This window comes from Mytilus californianus, unplaced genomic scaffold (assembly GCF_021869535.1).
Source record: "Mytilus californianus isolate M0D057914Y unplaced genomic scaffold, xbMytCali1.0.p SCAF_3, whole genome shotgun sequence".
Classification (NCBI taxonomy): domain Eukaryota; kingdom Metazoa; phylum Mollusca; class Bivalvia; order Mytilida; family Mytilidae; genus Mytilus; species Mytilus californianus.
Genome location: NW_026262679.1, coordinates 77101307 through 77122776, shown reverse-complemented (window position 1 = coordinate 77122776; position 21470 = coordinate 77101307). Strand labels below are relative to the sequence as shown.

At 33.5% G+C, this 21470-nt stretch overlaps 1 long non-coding RNA gene across 1 annotated transcript; it reads left to right on the top strand.

Annotated features, from left to right (window-relative positions):
• Positions 1-4034: 4034 nt before the first annotated feature.
• Positions 4035-6686, top strand: LOC127733582 (uncharacterized). Its single transcript, XR_007997126.1, has 3 exons — positions 4035-4211; positions 5255-5374; positions 6232-6686. It is a non-coding gene; the product is annotated as an uncharacterized LOC127733582 (long non-coding RNA).
• The last annotated feature ends 14784 nt before the right edge of the window (positions 6687-21470 follow it).

The window sequence follows — 21470 nt, the reverse complement described above, 5'->3', positions numbered from 1 at the left end:
CCCTTTTCAAAAAATGTTATTTAACATGTCAGAGTCAAACAATATAGAATAAGTCATTTGACTAAGTTAAGTTAACAAACCTACTGAACTTCAAGGTGTATTCTATTACATTCAACGTATATCATTTTAACTTCTATGATTAATCTATTAACTTCAAGTTACATTCTATTAAAACTAAACAAATTAACTATTTTTCACATCGTTATACTGTATATCCGGCAACAATCATGGCACGGTCATTTCGTGATAGTTGTTTACCATTCTAATATATCAATTTTACAAACACTTTGAGTGCACAACTCTGGTAAACTACGAATATATTGTATGTCAGCTGATCTACAACGTCATGATTTATTTAGGCAATTCCAATCATACTCTCACGGATTATGCTTTTTATGAGGGTAGGAATTCCCTTTACCGTCAGACGTCAAACAGTCATTTTCGGCTACCTTTAGCGTCAAATTGGTTCAAATTTTACTGTGATTCTTCAAAATGTCCTTATCGTGATTCGTCAGAGGGCTCAAATAATTATCGTTACCGTTATTTTTGGAAAAAAAATAACGTGATTCGTCAAAATCAGTCGATTTTTTTATCGTCTAAAAGAAAGTGTACATTTTAACGTCATGCACCAAAAATTACCGTTAACGTCATTTGGCAAGATTTTTTACCGTTATTCGTCATGAAGGTACCCCCATTACGACCCTGTTGTATGTTCTTTTGCATTTCAACAGGTAACCCGAATAATTCAGTCCCACCCCGTGATCGACTCTCCCACTCGTTAATGTAGCCATCGTAGAGCAGTGGAATATAACGACTGAATTATTCGGGTTATTCAACAGGAAGTAGTTTCAACCTGCAAAATTGTATCATATGGAGCGCATTAGTATTACTAATAAACCAGATGGGGGAAAAAAAGTAAAGAGAAAATCCGGGATTTTTTACTTATCTAAATATGTTCGTCATAACATAAAAAAACACATTTTCAAAGTTTTAAATTTATATTCCTTCTAATAACGGAGAAAATCAAGTATTTGTAACTTTTTTTGGTTGACATACGTCATCGGGTTTTGACGTTTTAACCCGATTTAGTGAATGCTGGGAAAAAATAATCGCTTGTCGAATTTTAGCCTGGGATCCTGTCGACGAAGTATTAGATTGGGTCGGGATGCCAGGCTAGTCGAATTTTTCCTAACCCGAATTATTCAGTCGTTATATTCCGCTGATCTACGATTACTCCATTAACACCTGAATGCATTGTAAGGAATTCCTCGCAAGTAGGGGAGAGATCGATTACGGGGAGGGACTGAATTAATCGGGTTAAATTTTCCATATCAATTTTTCCGTAATTAAAAACGCGCAGATGACCGTTTCTCGTTATAACCACAAAAGAAGAATGAAAGAAAATGAACACACGTGTAACGTTTTGCATTGATTAAATAAAACAATCTTATAGTATATATTTTCGATTTAATCTTATTTATTAATAGTTGCGATTTTTTCCGGAAATATTTATTGAATACAAACTATTTACTGTTATTGAACTGAAAATATTTTTCGTTTTTATTTACCTTCATCAGAGACATATATACACATGGTGTATGTGTATACTATATATGTCTCTGCCTTCATAATTTCATTCTGAGACTACTATAACAGTGTTATATATATATAGTAGTCTCAGTTTCATTTCAATGCAAAGTCTGTGCGAATAGAATATGTCTGTTATTTCGGAAAGGCATTGTTTATTTCTCGAATAGATGAGCATTTTGTAAAGCAATTCGTTTATTTAACATGAAGGCAATTAAGCCTCAAACGTACGCTTTTACAGGTGTGAATATGTTGTCATTTTGAATGGATTAACAGAAAGAGCCGTAATGGCGAGTTTAATACACCGAGACTAGTTGAATATCCGATGACAATGAGAAAAAAATAATAGTATGAATTCGTTGAAAATAAAATTCAAATGTTTAATTCGAGCAGTCAATAAAACTAAAAAAGGAAAAAAAATCGTTTACGTTCTCTGCAATAAACATAAAAAATTATTTACTAGATCAGGGACATATGTATGTGTATATATGACTGACTAGATATATATCTTAATTTCTGATATATTAAGCCGGTTTGTGTCAACAGTTCATTAGCACTAAACAGATGCTAAATGATTTTTTGATGAAGGTAGTTTATGGTGAAGTTTTAGTCGCATCAACTTGAAACTTAATGCATGTAGCTACAATTTATAATCAGTCCGTTCGTTTGTCCATCCCTTCGTCCGTTGGTCAGTACTTCCGTGCGTCCGTCCAGAATAAAGGTTTGATGAAGGAAGTTCAGGGTAAAGTTTAAGTCACATCAAATTGAAATTTAATAGAAAATGAAAAGATATGGAGTAAATGTACATGGGACAAAATCGCACACAATACATAGAAAACATAGAAAATTATTAATGAACAGGGCTTTTATTCCTGTTCTACATCTTGACAGTTGATGTAGGGTCTTCAACAATGAACGAATCATTTATACCCTACAACAAGGTCAAGACGGCCCCCTAGCGTCGACTTAACGGTACTATTGATAAAAGTAAACCACAGTTCACCTTCTTGCTCCCCACCCGCCTCGGAGTGCCAACTTGTGCGATGCTTGTGTACGACGGTTCTCCAGTCGAAAGCACCAGGGATGCAAGAAAAGTTCAGAAATTTTGAAAGACATCGATCGCCGCTAAAATATTAATACTTGGACATGTAGCTTATAATGTGGTCTTTTTAATGTGCATGCCAAATCAAGGTTTGATCCAGTCTTCATGGTACATTAAAAATAGAAAAAAAAGGATAGTATGAAAACAGTCCATTACAGGGTTAAAGCTTTTGGTGTAGTTTTAGGTGTGAAGTTGTATTCATATCAACTTGAAACTTAGTACACATGCCTGTTTTCTTATGGTTTCATACATGTATGTATACGGTAGATTAAAGTTTTGGTCCCATTTTTGTCGAGACTTCGACTTCTGTCGCAGAAAGCTCGACATAGTGATAGTGATCCGGCGTCGGCGGTGGCGTTAACTAACTACTTAAAAGCTTCATATTTTATAAGGTGGAAGACCTGGATGCTTCATACATTGTATATAGATGCCTTATGTTATGAAGTTTCCGTCTGTCATAATTATGTCCATTGTCCTTGACCTCATTTTCATGGTTCAGCGACTTCTTGAAAAAAAAAGAAGATTTTTTGTATAATGTTAATTTCTCTCTTAATATGAGTAAAAAGATAACTATATTTAGGATGTGCGTACCTTGCAAGGTCCTCGTGCCGGCCAGACAGTTTTCATCCGACCTCGACCTCATTTCATGGATCATGGAACAAGGTTAAGTTTTCGTGGTCAAGTGCATATCACAGATACTATACACAATGGGTCTTCTATATTTGGTGTATGGAATGATTGTTAGGTGTACATGTCCAACTGTCAGATTTCATCTGACCTTGACCTCATTTTAATGGTTCAGTGGTTAAAGTTAAGTTTTTGTGTTTTGGTCTTTTTTTTTCTAAAACTATGCAATAGGTCAACTATATTTGGTGTATGGAAATATTTTACGATGTACATGTCAGTCTGGTAGGTTTTATTTGACCTTGACCTCATTTTCATGGTTCATTGCTCAGTGTTAAGTTTTTATGTTTTGGTCTGTTTTTCTTAAACTATAAGCAATAGGTCAACTATATTTGATGTATGGAATGATTGTAAGGTGTATATGTCTGTCTGGCAGGTATCATCTGACCTTGACCTCATTTTCATGGTTCATTGTTAAGTTTTCATGGTTTAGTTTGTTTCTTAGATATTATCAGCAATATGTCAACTACATTTGATGCGTAGATTGATTGTAAGATGTACACGTCTGTCTGGCTTGGTTCATCTGACCGTGCATTTTCATGGTTGATTGGTCAATGTTACGTTTTCCTGGTTAAGTTTGTTTTTAACTATAAGCAATAGATCAACTATGTTTGGTGTATGGATTGATTGTAAGGTGTATTTCCGGTTTGGTTTATCTGACCTTGACCTCATTTTCTTGAATCATGTTACGTTTATATGATACTTGTAGTAAAGCATTTTATTTAGGACTATCAGCATAAAATCATTGGTCAGTAAACACCGTGTAGAACGCCACATGCGGGGTGTCGGCTATGTTTGACATGGGGTGGCAATTTCGAAGCGAAGAAAAACTAACAAGGTTAGTTCAAGTATCAAAATTTCTTTTTTTTTTGAAGTCTTAGTACCATATAATGTATTGCACGGAAGGAACCGAAACATAATCTATTTCCTGCAAGCATAAGCAGTCGTTTTCAGTGCTCTGTTTTCTCAAACACCTCTCCCTAGTTTTCCGTGTTGCAGATTTTGAGGCTTCATATGCAAATTTTCGGATAAAAAACTACTTTTGACAACTACCCTCCGTATCATTTATATAGAATTGAATTCCTCTCATGGAATTTTACCAAATACCAGCTTCTGAGTTAAAATTAATTGGTTTCAAAACTAATTTTTCATCAAAATATAAAGTGTCGCTCGGGGTGTCAGATTTTGCGTCTCAAGGGGAAGAGGCTTGTAATAAAAAAAGAATACATTTGCACCCAACATCACAGGTTTCGATCAAAGCACGAGATGTACCTGAACTTATTTCTAGTATGGTGGAAGTAATGACATGCAAAAGTAATCCGGACAGGTATAACTATGCATAAATAATTCATGTTTGGAGCTTACCAAACATCCGATCATAACACTTTTATTTTTTAATTGATTTTAAATTTGTTTTATATTGCAAAACAAAGTTTTATTGCATAAAGAAAAGGAAGTAAAAAACTGTATTTCTTCATCAATTAGGTTTGATACTTTAAATGTTTTGATCATATTAAATAACATCAGAGCTTCTGCATTCGCACAGCAAATTATTGCCCGGAAAGCGTGATAAATAAAAATTGAATAAGCAAAAACCCAACTTATGTTTATAAAAAAAAAGAAGATGTAATATGACCTTCAATAAGACAATTCTTCACAAGATACCAAAATGGCACATAATTAACAACTATAGATCGCCGTATGGCCTCAACAATGAGCAAAGACCATATTGCATAGACAGCTAGGAAAGACCCGAAAGGACAAGTGTAAAATAATTCAAATGAGAAAACTAACTTATGTTTATTTATATATTCATTGTAAAGATAACATTTACGTGGTACCATTTTATTCGTGTAATGATTCATGTATTTATGTTTGCAGAGGCTTTTGGATGAAAACGTCACGGTCAAGTGGCATATATCCCGACCATGAGGCGGACATGACGACACGAAAACTTTCTGACAAACAACAGACAACAACAAATGGCATTATAATTCCAAGGTAACGATTTAATTCAAGATTTTATATTTGCATAAATAATCTTTTTGAAAAAAGCGTGTTAATTTGTTGAGAAAATTGTCAATGAGAAAACGACGACTTGTACACAAATATACAATGGAACAGGTTTACAAGAAATTGTGATTCAAGACAGTTATTTCTTTCGTCTTCCGCCCAGCTAGAACTAAACGTTATCTGTTACACATTTCTCATATCATATCTACTTTGAAGGTCTACTCTGACTATCTCTAAACAAACCGGAATTGAGTCTCGGAATTGAGTACACTTTGAAGAATTTGGTGTAATCGGTGTTATTCTCGGTTGAATTTCTGTTGTTACATTTAAGTTCATATTTGTTTTCAGAGCCTTTTTGATGAAACCTTCGCAATCTAGTGGCATATATCCCGATCATGAAATAGATTAGACAGCACAGACAATTTCAGACATGCAGACAACATCAAACCAATGCATCATAACTCCGAGATAATAGATATAGTAACATCACTTAAATACTCAAATATTACATATAAAGTATATATCCATAAATTAAAACAAATATGGAATTCATCTGAATTAAGAACGTTTCTAGTAACATCAAGACTTCGTCTTTCATTTCTTTTTTAGCAATTACAAATACAATTATGCACTTGGTATGTACACCTTTTTCTGTTTCTTGTTTGGATAGTGTTCAAATATTCGGGTTGTTTTGTTTGAATTGTTTGTTTTTTTATGTTTTTATAGTTTTGTTTGAATTGTTTTTTTAGGTGGGGGGGGGGGGGGGGGGGGGGGGTGGGGGGGTCGTTTCTATTAGTTTCATTTATTTCTTATGCAATGCAGTGTTATTATTCATTTCATTACAGGGATCATGAATTTGACCTTCTAGCCAGAGGAACAAGAAAACGAAGGATTAAAATTGGAGAAATATCAGGTCCAATGGCTCCAGCTCGAGGTGCACTATCGGTTCCTCAGTACCACCGAAAGGACGAATCAAAAATTCTGCCAACAAAACGTTTGGGAATAGATCTCAAAGACATATAAGACACATACTTTGATTGAAATCATATATTTTTATTTGTAACAACTCATTCTGAGCATTATTTATAGTAACAAATAACAAAAAATATAACAAAAATGTGTTGTTTTCATTGAAAACTGATTAAGAAAAGTAAAATAATATGAATGAAATCAAAATAAAAAACATAGTTCACATCTGAATGCTACCTGCATACAGTATAATATAAATATCAATATAAATTATATTAGCAAGGGGTTATATTAGCAAGGGACAATACTCTTATTAAAGTGATTGATAGAATTGATTTTATAACTCATGAATGACATAAGGTGCTGCACAACATCCCTGGAAGATTGTTTGCAATTAGGACATTCTTTCTTTGTTTTGGTGTGTGAATCCTGGTGGCGTTTTAAAGCATAGTTGTCTTTAAAAGTCTTTTCACATATTGAACACACCAATGTATTTTGTCTATGCTTAAACCTCACATGGTTATTCAATGCCATTTTTGAATTAAAGCAAGCACCACACTCAGCACACAGGTGGGTAGTTTTTTCTGTGTGTGTCCTTCTTTTATGTTGTTTTAATAGGTCCATGGTACGGAATGTTTTTTTCACATTGCCTACAAGGATGCTCCTCTCCGTTATGTATCTTTAGGAGCTTATACGAAGGGACGACTCGTGCTTATATCTTTTTGTACACACATGACATACAAACTGTTCGCCAACCTCTTCCTCGTGGTCTATTTCAAATCCTTCTCTTTCCATTCCTTTAAAAAAAAAAGTATACGTTTAGGCATTTATGTTAAGTTTGTAATTTGTCATCATAACAGTGTAGGTGTGTTTGATTTAAAAAGTATCAGATAGAGACTGATTTATAAGCAAATGTACTCTTTTTTTATTACAAGCCTCTACTCCTTGAGACGCAAAATCTGACACCCCGAGCGACACTTTATATTTTGATGAAAAATTAGTTTTGAAACCAATTAATTTTAACTCAGAAGCTGGTATTTGGTAAAATTCCATGAGAGGAATTCAATTCTATATAAATGATACGGAGGGTAGTTGTCAAAAGTAGTTTTTTATCCGGAAATTTGCATATGAAGCCTCAAAATCTGCAACACGGAAAACTAGGGAGAGGTGTTTGAGAAAACAGAGCACTGAAAACGACTGCTTATGCTTGCAGGAAATAGATTATGTTTCGGTTCCTTCCGTGCAATACATTATATGGTACCAAGACTTCTAAAAAAAGAAATTTTGATACTTGAGCTTACTTTGTTAGTTTTTCTTCGCTTCGAAATTGCCACCCCATGTCAAACATATCCGACACCCCGCATGTGGCGTTCTACACGGTGGTAAAGCAGGCGAGACATTTCAGTGTGTGCAATCTTTTTAAATAAAGCTGGTGCTCAAGCCACGGATCTAGTAAGCTAGTATGAAATCTTAATTTTATTATGCCCGATCTGATAGTAGATGGGCATTATGTATTTCAGTTTCGGTCGATCCGTCTGTCGTGAATGGTCAAATTATAGACAATTCAATTTAAGACTTAGAACACATATTCCTTTTAATGTGGTCTTTCTAATTGGTCTTACCAAATTATACTGTTGACCCCATTTCATGGTTCACTGATAATGATGATTCTAGCAAGACATCAGTGTAATGTAGACATATTTTCTTGTTTGTTTTTTTGTGGTATTATGTATTCGATATATATGAATTGTGTCTGAGAAGCTAGCTTTATATGTTTTGGAGTGTGACGTCCATTTTCACTAAACCTGTACACAATTTTATTTAGGGTCCAGCTGAGGACCACCTCCGGGTGCGAGATTTTCTCGCTGCGTTGAAGACCCATTGGTGGCCTTCGGCTGTTATCTGCTCTTTGGTCGGGTTGTTGTCTCTTTGACATATTCCCCATTTCCATTCTCAATTTTATTCCTTTGTTTTTATTGAAAAAAAAAACGTCTTAAAAACGCATATGCTGGCTAAAATGAAATATATTTTCAAATGATATTGAAAAAACTGTGTTGCCTTTTAAATAATATGTATCTGAAACACTTATACAGTTTCTACAATAAACAAAGTACATGTCTATGGTCCAAATTGGTATCACAATTACTGTTGAATACATGTGTTGCCACGGACAGCTAATTTTGTCATTTTAATCCTAATAATATCAACATATGTTCAAAAATCACCAGCACCCTAGCAGGACCCACCAACACATTGACAGAACGCACCAGCATAGTGTCAGGGCGTGAAAAAAATGTAAAACGTGCAAATTCAAAAGATTGACACAGATTTTCACAAAACTGTTATGGCGAGTAAATTCCGATGTATAACAAACGGACTTTTAGACAATTTACTTTAATTTTCTCTGGGCCATATGATCCGATAATGAGCATTTTTGTGTTTAGTATACCTGCGCAGTTTAGACGACTTATGTTTTGGCTTGTTTTTAAACAAATAAGAGAACAAATCAAAAACATTCTACCAGTTCAATTCCATCTATACATGTACAGTAATTCAATAAAAAGTGAAAAACCATTACTTAGGCATAAATCGATTTAAGGCTTGCCATAATTAGATATAAGAAAATGTGGTATGAGTGCCAATGAGACAACTCTCCATCCAAGTCAAAATTTATAAAAATAAACCATTATAGGTCAAAGTACGGTCTTCAACACGGAGCCTTGGCTCACACCGAACAGCAAGCTATAAAGGGCCCCAAAAATTACTAATGTAAAACCATTCAAACGGGAAAACCAACGGTCTAATCTTTATAAAAAACGAGAAACAAACGTATTTATGAGGGTAGGAATGCCATTTACCGTCAGGCGTCAAACGGTCATTTTCGTCTACCGTTAGCGTCAAATTGGTTAAAATTTTACCTTGATTCGTCAAAATATCGTTATCGAGATTCGTCAGAGGTCTCAAATAATTATCGTACAACTATCGTTATTTTTGAAAAAAAAAATAACGTGATTCGTCAAAATCAGTAGAAATTACACTTAATTGCATTCACGATTCGATACCAGATCTTTCACGATCCAATCGTAATGCTTGACCACCGTTAGTTATTCTTTCACGATCATTTTTCTTGATATAACGAATGACACCCGTGATAATGTCGCGGGTTATTTGTGTACATGAATGGCATTATTGAAGTCATTTTGACATCATTACATGAGGGTAGGAATGGGGTACCCAACATGACGAATTTCGGTGAAATACCGGTATTTGTTAAGATAACGTTAACGATAAACATTTTACTCCATTTGACGGAAACGGTAGCTACAAAATAAGATTTGACTAATGACGAAAAAAATTAAAGCTCATTTGACACTAACGGTAGCGAAAAACGGGCGTCTGAAGCTTGACGATAAAGGGCATTCATACCCTCTTATACATCTCTTACAAACAACTATCCACCAAAGTTCAAATGAAGTGGATGTAAGCAATTATAGGCAACCGTACGGCCCAAACTCCCCGGCAGTTCCAGCTCCGATCCGCATACTACTCTACACTAAATTGATGGAGTAAAGGAAAATAGTTCCGGAACGGAAATAATCTCTGTACGGAGTTTGCATACGGCCTTCAACAATGAGAAAACCCATACTGTATAGTCGGCTATAAAAGGCCCCGACATGAAACTATGAAATAATTTAACTGAGAAAACAGCCATACTCATAAACAAAACAATTTACGAAAAAGAAATGTGACAGACATGAACAACAACCACTGAACTACAGGCTCCTGACCTGGGACACAAAGAATAGGGCGCGGTTAAACATGTATGTGAGCGCTCAACCCTCCTTTAATCTGAGACAGTCAGTGGTGTTACAGCATAACATAAGAAAAAAATTCGTAAGGGTTCCGCGGAACCCAGTGTGTCGCCTACTTTTGCTGTTAATCGCAGGCTCAACAAAAATGAGATGGAAAAAAAATTTAATAAAAATATTCCTCTCGATACAATTTTTTTATTGTAAGAAGCTTCTGTCCAAGTTTGGTAAAAATCCAGGATAGTTTATGAATCTAATAAATGTTTTAAAAAATTTAACTGCAGACTGTATCTAATGTTAACTGGAAGAAAAACTAAGTCCATTTATAAGTAAAATATGGATAAACAAGTACAAAATTTTAATAAAAATTTCCTTCTAGGTACTAGCTTTTGATCATAAACAAACTTCTGTCCATGTTTGGTACAAATCCTGGATAGTTTAAGAAAGTTATTAAAATTTTAAAAACTTTATCCACAGAGTGGATGTAATGTTTCCTGGCAGAAAAACTAAGTCCATTTATAAGTAAAATACGGAAAAACAGGAAATATTTTTTACAAAATTTACTTCTGGATACTATCTTATGATCATTAACAAGCTTCTGTCCAAGTTTGGTAGAAATCCAGGATAGTTTAAGAAAGTTATTAAAATTTCAAAAACTTTAACCACAGAGTGAATATTTGTGGACGCCGCCGCCGACGGAATGTAGGATCGCTATGTCTCACTTTTTTGACAAAAGTCGAAGGCTCGACAAAAACTATAAAAATCAGTTGAAAAGGGCTTCTAAACTCATCAAATCGATACAAAGCAGAAAAACATCTAACAAAACAGACCGGACGTGGAAGGGTATTTACACATCAGCCTAATGTCACCGCATAAAATATTTCTTTGTTTATTAGCGGTTCTAATATTTTAGTTTATACTGTGTTATTTCTTTGACTATATGCTATTGTTCCATGGCATATTTATACTATTTGTAACTTTCATTGTATATATGTATATATATATATATAAGTGCCTAAGAATGTAACTTTAACACACTAATGAGTGTTATAAAATTAGTTGTTATATTTTATATTATTCATGCAATATTTCGCTAAACAAATTAGCTTCATCAGGCGTGTGCATCTCTCAAGGTGAAATCGGATACATGACAAAAAAATATTTTTGTAGCTTGAACTACACAAAATTTGAGTAAAAGTTTAACAAAATTTATTGATGTTCTATAAAAAATATATGTTTGTAAATTGTCTAGAAAAATACTTTTTTTTATAGAACATCAATAAATTTTGTTAAACTTTTACTCAAATTGTGTGTAGTTCAAGCTACAAAATTATTTTTATGTCATGCATCCGATTTCACCTTGAGAGATGCACACGCCTGATGAACCTAATTTGTTTAGCGAAATATTGCGTGAATAATATAAAATATAACAACTAATTTTATAACACTCATTAGTGTGTTAAAGTTACATTCTTAGGCACTTATATAATTTAATGTAGTAACTGCATCAGTTTATTTACAAACTGATCCACGCCTAGATAGATTGAATGTTGATTGTTGCTATTTTTAGACATATATATACACACTGTGTATCATGAGGGGACTGATGGGTTATTTTCGTTCTTCGTGATCGGCGCATTTTCGCTATCGTGATCCGTTTTTCTACAGATTTATTACTCTTTTTATGTTTTCGTGATCCGTGATCATGGAAATTTATTTTCTGTGAATCGTGATTGACAAAAAAATCAACTCGTGAATCGTGATGAGACCCCCCCCCCCCCCCCATCAGGCCCCTCTATCATCACCACCGGAAATTGGGACTAACGAAGCGGAGAGAAAGGAAAAAATAAATAAACAAGTCTAGAATTTCTTTAGTTTATACCATTTCTAGCGGTTTGATGAGGGAACCGCTTCTGAAACGATTTACTGATATATAAAGTTTTAATTCTTTATACCAACAAGTAGCCAACAAATACAAGATTTTGTGTTATACTCCAAAACGGTGCACTTAATTTAGTACCAGAAAATTTCGAGGCCAATTGCCTTCCGTCCCACCGTTGGCAAAATACTCAACTGATTTTCATTATTTTTCCTGACAAATCTTTTGATTATGATTGTATGACTTCATATTTTCTGAAATTCGCTCTCAAAAAGACGTTTTCTTAAGAATATCAGTAATAATGAATCCAGCCTAGGGTACGGCAACTTGCTACTGTTTACATATTTGCAGTACGGCAACTTGTTTTCCAACTGTATGGCAACTTGCTAGTTATATTATATGTTTATGCCGTCCTTTTCAGGACTTATAACATTATTTCCTGAAAAATACGGCATTTGCATATAATAAAACTAGCAAGTTTCAATAATTTAATTATAAATCAAATATAAATATAATTCGCCTAACGGCATTGTTGATCATGGTACATGTATCATACACAATATTTTGCAACGCAGTCCTATTAAACCATTAGCATCATGAAAAATACATATTTTTCTAGATGTATACAAGTGTGGACACAGATCAGCGTGGATAGTATGATTAGATGTTTGACAGTGTTTTATATGACAAAAGGAGTTCTATGTTTTATGTTTTCTATGTATTAACTGTGATGCACAATGACAACCACCATGAGCATTTGGGGTGTTGTTTATGTAATATTTAGTTTTTTATGTTCAACACGGGCATGGAAGAGATACTAATTGCATTAATTACCAAATGATTATGATAGAATATATATGTTCCACATCTTTGATTTTGGATACATTTTGTAGCTAGGAGAGGAACACATAATAGGTTCTTTTTTTTCTTAATGTGATTTTTTTATATAGGAGATGGTATCTGAGAACATGTATTTGCTTACTATTTGTATGGTTCTTTTTATATTACTTTGTGGGGGATTGTCAGTATCATAAGTAAAAGATTTCGTTTAAATGTGGAAATTGTTTCTCAGTTTAGAAGACATTTAATGTTTTTTAGTAATGACAATGCCTGACATGATGATTGGGGCTAGATGAGCCAGAAAGTGAATTTCTGTGTTATTTTTTATTAATTCTTTGAAAATATCTCCTCCAAAGCTGGTCAAAGCAAAAAAAAGTTTTGACCAGTATGAAAATGATATCAACAAAAGAACCTTTGTGAGCATGCTTCAAAGACTCATAACTAACTACAGAAGTCATATGATAAAATGTCAAGTGGATATTATGAACATCTACTTAATATGTCTAAATATCTAAAAAGTTTTAGTATTCAATATGAAAAAGCTATTGCAAAAGTATTCTCTTTTCAGTTTTTTTTGTTATATGGATACAAATATAAGTGATACCAATTTTATACAGTAAGGCAGTTTTGTTATGGTATGAAAGTGTAGTAATTAACATTTACTGTTAATTCACACAAATTAAGAAATAAACAAATGAATGATAAATGTTGAATGAAATATATTTTAGAAATCAATTAGGCCAGATAGGCCTTATAAATTTTGGTCTTTTTCTTAACATACTGAATGACCATTTACACTCAGGACTGAGTCACCAGTAGGCAGTACAGATGTAAAAAAATAAAGTGTAACAAAAGAACCTAGCATCATATTGCTAGTAGCGCCAGTAGCATTGTTTGGTGAATTTGTGCTTCTTTTTTTTTAGTTTGGTTAATGGACAAAAAATGTTTGGTTCAAATCTAAATAAAATGCTTTTATCTCCCTATTACTTACATTGTTCATAGTATGGATACTACTTTGACAATTCCTTGTACATGAGAGTTGTCTGTCAAATCTTTATTTCACAAAGAATGAATTGCATAACAATGAACTGAGCTCAAAGCAAAGCACTTTACTAATACACTTAGACAATGAGCTCAATCCAGTGATATACTTTGTAATACAGGTCCTTCATGAACATCCTACTGGCCAAAACCATATCTCACAAACATGCCATACTACATGGTTGGACCAGAAGTCCTGAAAAAGACATGAACTTTATTAACATATTTTAAGTATATACACCGGTTAAAACTTTCACAAATTTGTGGTAAAATTATTCAGTATCTAGCAACTATCAATCGCTTCATGCACAAATTGATATAGGTTGAGTACCCCTCTGTCAGAAATAAGAACATACTTCCACCTAATTTTAGTTAACTGATGAAGAAACATTCAAAACTATAAAATGTTATCTAATAGACTAGCTGCAATGAAATCCCAGTTTTCTAAAATGGTAGGTGGAACCTAAAACTCAAAAGATTTTAAATATTGCAAATATACATGCAATAATAATTCTTAATTCTTCTAAAAAATTTGCTATATTTTTCCTTATTTTGTCTTTTGTTCGAGACTGTATATTGACCTCTAGATGTCTTTCAATTACATCCAGTTTGGGGTGGGTTGATGTTTGATTGTTGTACATGTTATATATCGACGTGGGATTTGTTTATATAAATTAGGCGTGAAATAATTTTGGTTAACTGAAATCCTTTAACTTACTTCCAAATTAATGTCAATACTGAGGGAAAAAATTACATTGCTAAATAACCACTTTAAAACACATGCAAACTTTTTGAGAGGAAGGCATAATGCATGTAACATCTATTAGATCTTTTTTTAAACCATTCTAAACTACTGATAAGTGATAAAGTTTGTTAACTGTTACATACCTTCAAAAAGGGGGTTGCATTCACTTTACTACATATACATATAAATATAATCAACAATACTGAGTGCAACACCTAGGATAAATAGAGGATTGTTTTGTAAGAATAGTTGCTGAAATAAGCAGGCAATATTCAAAGTAGAATAAAAAATATTACAGGACTGTGTTTTAAAGTAATAAGCATTGTGCAGGGCTCACGTTACCATGCTACTGGGGCGACAAAGTCGCTTTCCCCGGTCGCCACTTCGCTTTGACCGACCTTCAAAAGCGAAATCTAGTCGCCCTGTTGTTAACGATACTCGCATTCAGTCGCTTTCGTCATCGGCAATATTCAACATTTACCAAGTCGATGAAACAGCAATTTTTCTTTTGAAAGTAAAGAAATTCAAAGACGTAAACGATTTATTTTCTTTAGGAGGTTAAAGCATTGATTTTAAAGTTGGTTGCATGTTATTTTCATAAAGACAATTTTTTTATCACTTCTGGTACTTGTTACTCAATCGTAGATCAAATCATTCTAACTTTCGGCAAAATAAGCTTGTTACTTCATTAGAACGTGATGAAATTAAAGATTTCTTGCTGTTGTGCAATACACTGTGCTGTTGCGCAAAACTAAGTAAATCTGTCGTCAGACTATAAACAAACAAAGTTCAATTAATTCCCAGTCATATTAGAAATTTATGAAAATGTAAAGGGAGCTTGCATCAATAGATATAAACAATTCACTTAAGTTTCATGAGAATTGCTGACAGCATTTTTGAGCTATTGTCCGAACCTGGAAAATCACCCCTTTTTTAATGAATAAAACCCCATAACTCAGAAATGTAAAATTTATAAAATTCTAAACGGAGCTTACATCAATATAGATATAAACAATTCACCAAAGTTTCATATGAACTGCTGAAAGCATTTTTGATTTTTGTCCGAAACTGGAAAATCCGCCTTTTTTTCATGAATAAAACCCTGTAACTCAGAAATGTAAAATCTAAAATATATAAATATCGAAAGGGAACTCATGTCAATAGATATAAACAATTCACCACAATTTCTTGCAAGTTGGTGAAAGCTTTTATTGTCCGAAAACTGGAAAATCCCCCTTTTTTTAATGAATAAAACCCCATAACTCAGAAACGTAAAATCTAAAATTTATAAAAAAGGAAAGGGAGCTCATGTCAATAGATATAAACAATTCACCAAAGTTTTATGCAAATTTGTTAAAGCGGTTTTGAGTAAATCGACATGTTGACGACGGACAGACAGACGGACAACGGTATACCATAGTACGTCCCGTAAACGGGCGTATAAAAATGACAGGGTGTCATACCACACCAAAACCTTCTGAAGGAAACACTAAGTTGACAAACAAATTTTATTTTTTTCCATTGACAACCCTTGTATAACCTTGCAGCAGTATCGAGTCTACATGCATTACCTTGTATATTTCATGTACATTGAACTTAAAAATATGTGGTCATTGTCAAAGTTAGTTATGTCAGTTATAATTTACACATTTACTGAAACATGCCAGAGGAGTGCATGTACAAACTTTTGAATTTAATCTGCAAACTGGGAAAGCCATCCTTTTTTACGAATAAAATCCCACAATTTATTAAATTGAAAGGGAGCTTGCATCAATAGATATATATAAACAATTAACCAAAGTTTCATGACAAATAACAACTGCTTAAAGCATTTTCGAGTTAATGTCCGAAAACATGGAAATCCCCCTTTTTGAATGAATAAAACCCCTTACATTGTAATTGGATAATGTAAATTCTAAAATTCCAAAACAATCTAAAGGGAGCTCACATCAATACATAAATACAATCCCATATAACTCTGAAACGGGAAACCTAAAATTTATAATATAATCAATTCACAACAGTTTCATGCAAATTGGTGAAAGCGTTGAAGAGTTGGTGAACAAAGCATTTTTAGAGTTAATGGGCGTTAACATGAAAATCCCCCTTTTTTAATAAATAAAACCTCACATTTTGAAAATGTATATTATAAAATTCCTAAAAATCTAAAAGGGAGCTCACGTCAGTAGATATAATCAATTCACCAGAGTTTCATGCAAATTGGTGAAAATATTACCGAGTTAGTGAACAACATGCTAGAAACAGACAGATCAGGGCAGACAGACGGACAAAGGCATACCATAATATTTCTCATGAACAGGCTTATGAAAACTGCAGGGTACCATTCCAGGCCAACACCCTCTGAAGGAAACACTATAAGGGAGATTCCTTTCCATTTATATGGGGGAAAAAGGGGGGGGGGCTAGAATGAAAAATTTTGTCCTGCATTTTTTTTTTAGTTCGAGATGTAATCTGTCCTGCCTTTTTATTTTTCACTCTTTTTTGTCCTGCCTTTTTTTCTATTAGTTTATCCCGACTTGTGTTTTTACATAAATTGTCATCCTGCCTTTTTTTTCAAATTTCATCCTAGACCCCCCCCTAAAAATCAAATGGTAGCTCCCTAAGTTAGCAAACAAATTATTTTATTTTTACATTGACAAACCTGTATAACCTTGAAGCAGTATTAAGTTCATGTATTATTCCGCATATTATTACATGTACATTGAACTAAAACAAATTGTGGTCATTGTCAAAATTATAGTTTACAGTTTACTTTTCCAATGCTTTCAATTTAAGATTATAAAATTAGGGCATTTTTGTCATTGGAATTGAGTTTTGTAGTTGGAGATTACTCTAACCTCCAACGACTGTTTTGTGACACCAGCTAGGGCAGTGGGACTTCAGCTGGTCCCATATCAGATAGATGATATTTGCCCGTCCAAAGTGGAGGCGACTGGATTCATATAAATCAAGCCTCAATTTATTCATTTTTCTCTTCATTTAAGTAAGTTTGATCAACCTGCCACCCATTATCTTCTCATATTTGGACAGTTTTCACATTGACCCATCAATACTGACATTTTAGAGGGTATGAATGCCCTTTACCGTCGGGCGTCAAAAGGTCATTTTCGGCTACCATTAGCATCAAATTGGTTAACATTTTACCGTGATTCGTCAACATATCCTTATCGTGATTCGTCAGAGGTCTGAAATAATTATCGTTACCGCTATTTTTGGGAAAAAATTAACGTGATTCGTCAAAATCTGTCAATTTTTTTATCGTCTTGAAAAAAGTCTTCATTTTATCGTCATGCACCAAAAATTACCATTAATGTCATTTGGCAAGATTTTTTACCGTTATTCGTCATGAAGGTACCCCTATTACCACCCTCATTTTAACTTTCACTTTATAAGAATGTCACATGACCAACATTATGGGAACTGATTTATGCAAATGACCCATATTCCATAGGAAAACATAATCTATATAAATCGAGCCTCAATTAGTTCATTTTTCTCTTCATTTAAGTAAGTTTAATCGACCTGCCACCCGCTATTTTTCTCATATTTGGACAGTTTTCACATTGACACATCAATACTGGCATTTTTACTTTAACTTTAAAAGATTGTGACATGACCAACAGAAAAAGTAATTTACAATGCATTACATGTATGAGAGCTGATTTATGAAAATGACCCTTATTCAATAGGAAAACATAATCTAACACCTCGTTCATTTATGATGCAAATAAGCTGAATGGCGGAGTGTGTTCAGTTTGAAAATAGAGTTAAAATGCCGGAATCGCAAAAACAGATGTTGGACATCAGAGTAATCTCGGACTATGAGTATGAGTTTTGGGCAATTTGTAAGGGGGAGGGTTCAAGGGAAGCAAATGATCTTTAAATTATGCATGTTTCAAAAATTGGGGAAAAATTACAGAGAGAGTTGAGTCATTTTTTTCAGACTTAATTTAAATAATGACTAATGTAGACTTACCTTCTAATTCTATAAAAAAAATTCACATCTACTGAACAGGAACAATCATGGTACTTTTTTGTCTATGAAACTACACTATGACATCTGATCTGCAAAACCTACAAACAGACACAGAAATATCATCAAATAGTGAAATATAAGATTGATTGCACCTTGTATGGATAGTTCCGACACGTGTTACATGGGGAGCCCGTTTGTTTACAAATAATAATGTCACGTGATCACGCACTGACCGTCACAAATTTTTATCCTATGCCATTATTCTTATTACACAATATTACTGTACTTGCATGCACAAATGCATAACCCATTTATCTTGCGGACATGCAATGGGAATGTGCACGGTTATCAAAAACTACAAAACATTGCATGTACAGTTAATGAAGAAGTTATTTCATCAAATAGATAAGATTTTCACTCATGACACAAATCGACTGGGTGTCATCGCCCTCGGGGATAATTGATAAATGGGATTAAATTGACCGCCAAGAAGGTGTAGAGAACCACCTCTGGAGAACCTTAACATTAATTAGTAATACTCACCAAAATTTCTCTATAATTAACACTATTTTCTGTTGGAAAATTTCAGAAAGATGCTGATAAACTTATTTGGTGACACAGATTATTTTCTTGTGAAATATATTCTTACTCTTAATACTTGACGTAACAAAATTTGTATAGAATTATTTATTTAACTAAAGCTCAGCGTAAATATGCAGAAGCATGACAATACATTAATGAATAAATGTGTAAATATTTCTGTAAAAGAATATAATTTTACTTTACCAGTATACCTCTCTTAGAATTACATTTGAGCGCAAGAAAATCTCTATGTGAATCGGCTGAATCCCAGTGTCGAAGTTCAACATATCAACGGAAATTTTTGCATGTGCTTGCGTTGCTTTAGATAAATATTCCGTATCAACTTCACAAATAATACATGATGGTCTTGAAGTATAGATTCTGCATACTGACGTTGTTTATCATCTTAACAACATGTAATATTGTTCTTTCATTTGTCTTTGTTCTATTATTAATATTACTTTTACTGTTTGGTTTGTTTTCTGTGATATCCATTTGACGTGGCTGGGTACTTATACATCCTGTCAATGTGTTTGTATTATCTTTCATTTTTACTGGTGTGTTTTGTATATGCGACTTTTTGTATTTCTGTGGTTCTTATAACGTGACTCTGTACTTTAAAAGATCCCGTCATTATGTTATTGTTCTGTTATATGTCATTATGTTATTGTTCTATTATAAATTTGAAAATACTTTGAACGACAAATTTATTTTACTCGCGTAGTGGTATTAACCATATGTGGATTCTTAAAAATTCTTAAGAACTTCTGGACAATTTTAAATCTCGGTCTATTTCTGAAATTAATTTTAACATAACTTTTGATTTTTTAACCCTGTATACCAACATTCCCCATGTGAAATTATAAAATTGTTTTGAATAAACATTGAATGACAAACTTTTTTCTTATGTGACGTTTACATTTTCTGACGACAGACACGCGAAGCAATGAATGTGGTTTTTAATTTGGTAGATGCTTTTGTGCTTTTTTGTAAATAATTGTTTGTTTTGAAATTGTAACACAGTGATGACTGCTGTACCCATATTTTGACTATTTTATTTATGTCTGTTTTGTTCACGCATCGTTGTAAATATAACGGAATTTGATAAGACTGTCGTACAAGTGAGAGGTTTAGCGCTATAAAACCAGGTTCAATCCACCATTTTCTACATTTGAAAATGCCTGTACCACAGGAATATGACAGTTGTTGTCCATTCGTTTGATGTGTTTTGTCATTTGATTTTGCCATGTGATTAGGGACTTTCCGATTGAATTTTCCTCGGAGTTCAGTATTTTTGTGATTTTACTTTTTAGATCGAGGCAACAGCTTTTCAACCAATCGGGGAATGTTTACTTGGGGCATACATCTATTTTTACTGCAGGTTCCGACATGTTTAAATAGGGATTATAGAAAAATGGAATGTTGTTGGTAGATACAAAACAGAAAATGATGAACACTTTTAGCAAAAGATAAATTGGATCGGGGGTCTGTGAATTCACATTATTTGTACAACTCTCCTTACTCTTGGGAAGCGTGTGCTTTACATCGATGCCATAGTAGTTCAACCAATCGGGGAATGTTTATTTGGGGCAAACTTCTATTTTTACTGCAGGTTTTGGCATATTTTAATCGAAATTAGAGAAAAATGGAATGATGTTAGGAGATATAAAACAGAGAGAAAATGATAAATATTTTTAGCAAAAGATGAATTGGATCGGGGTTCTGTGTATTCACATTATTTGTACAACTCTCCTTACTGATGACAATAAATGGAATTTCCGTGACCTAAATGGTTCGCGAAAATTAATATTTTTATATATACATAATAACAAGTGTGGACACACATCAGTGTGGATAGTATGTGTAGATGTTTGACAGTGTTTTCTGACAAAAAGAGTTCTTTGTTTTTCCCCTTGGGTTCTATATTAAACTGTGTTGCACAATGACAGCCAACCTGAACCAAACACTAAACATTAGCAGTGTTGTTTATTGAATATTTAGTTTTACTGTTTAAGACTGTCATGGAGTACAGATGTTTAAAAAAAAGTGTAACAAAACCACCTAGCATCATATTGCTAGTAGGATGGGTAGCATTGTCTGGTAAATTTGTGCGTTTTTTTTTATTTGGCTTCTGAACAAAAAATGTTTGGTTCAAATGTAAATAAAATCCTTTTATCTCCTCATTACTACTTACATAGAATGGATACTACTTCAACAATTCA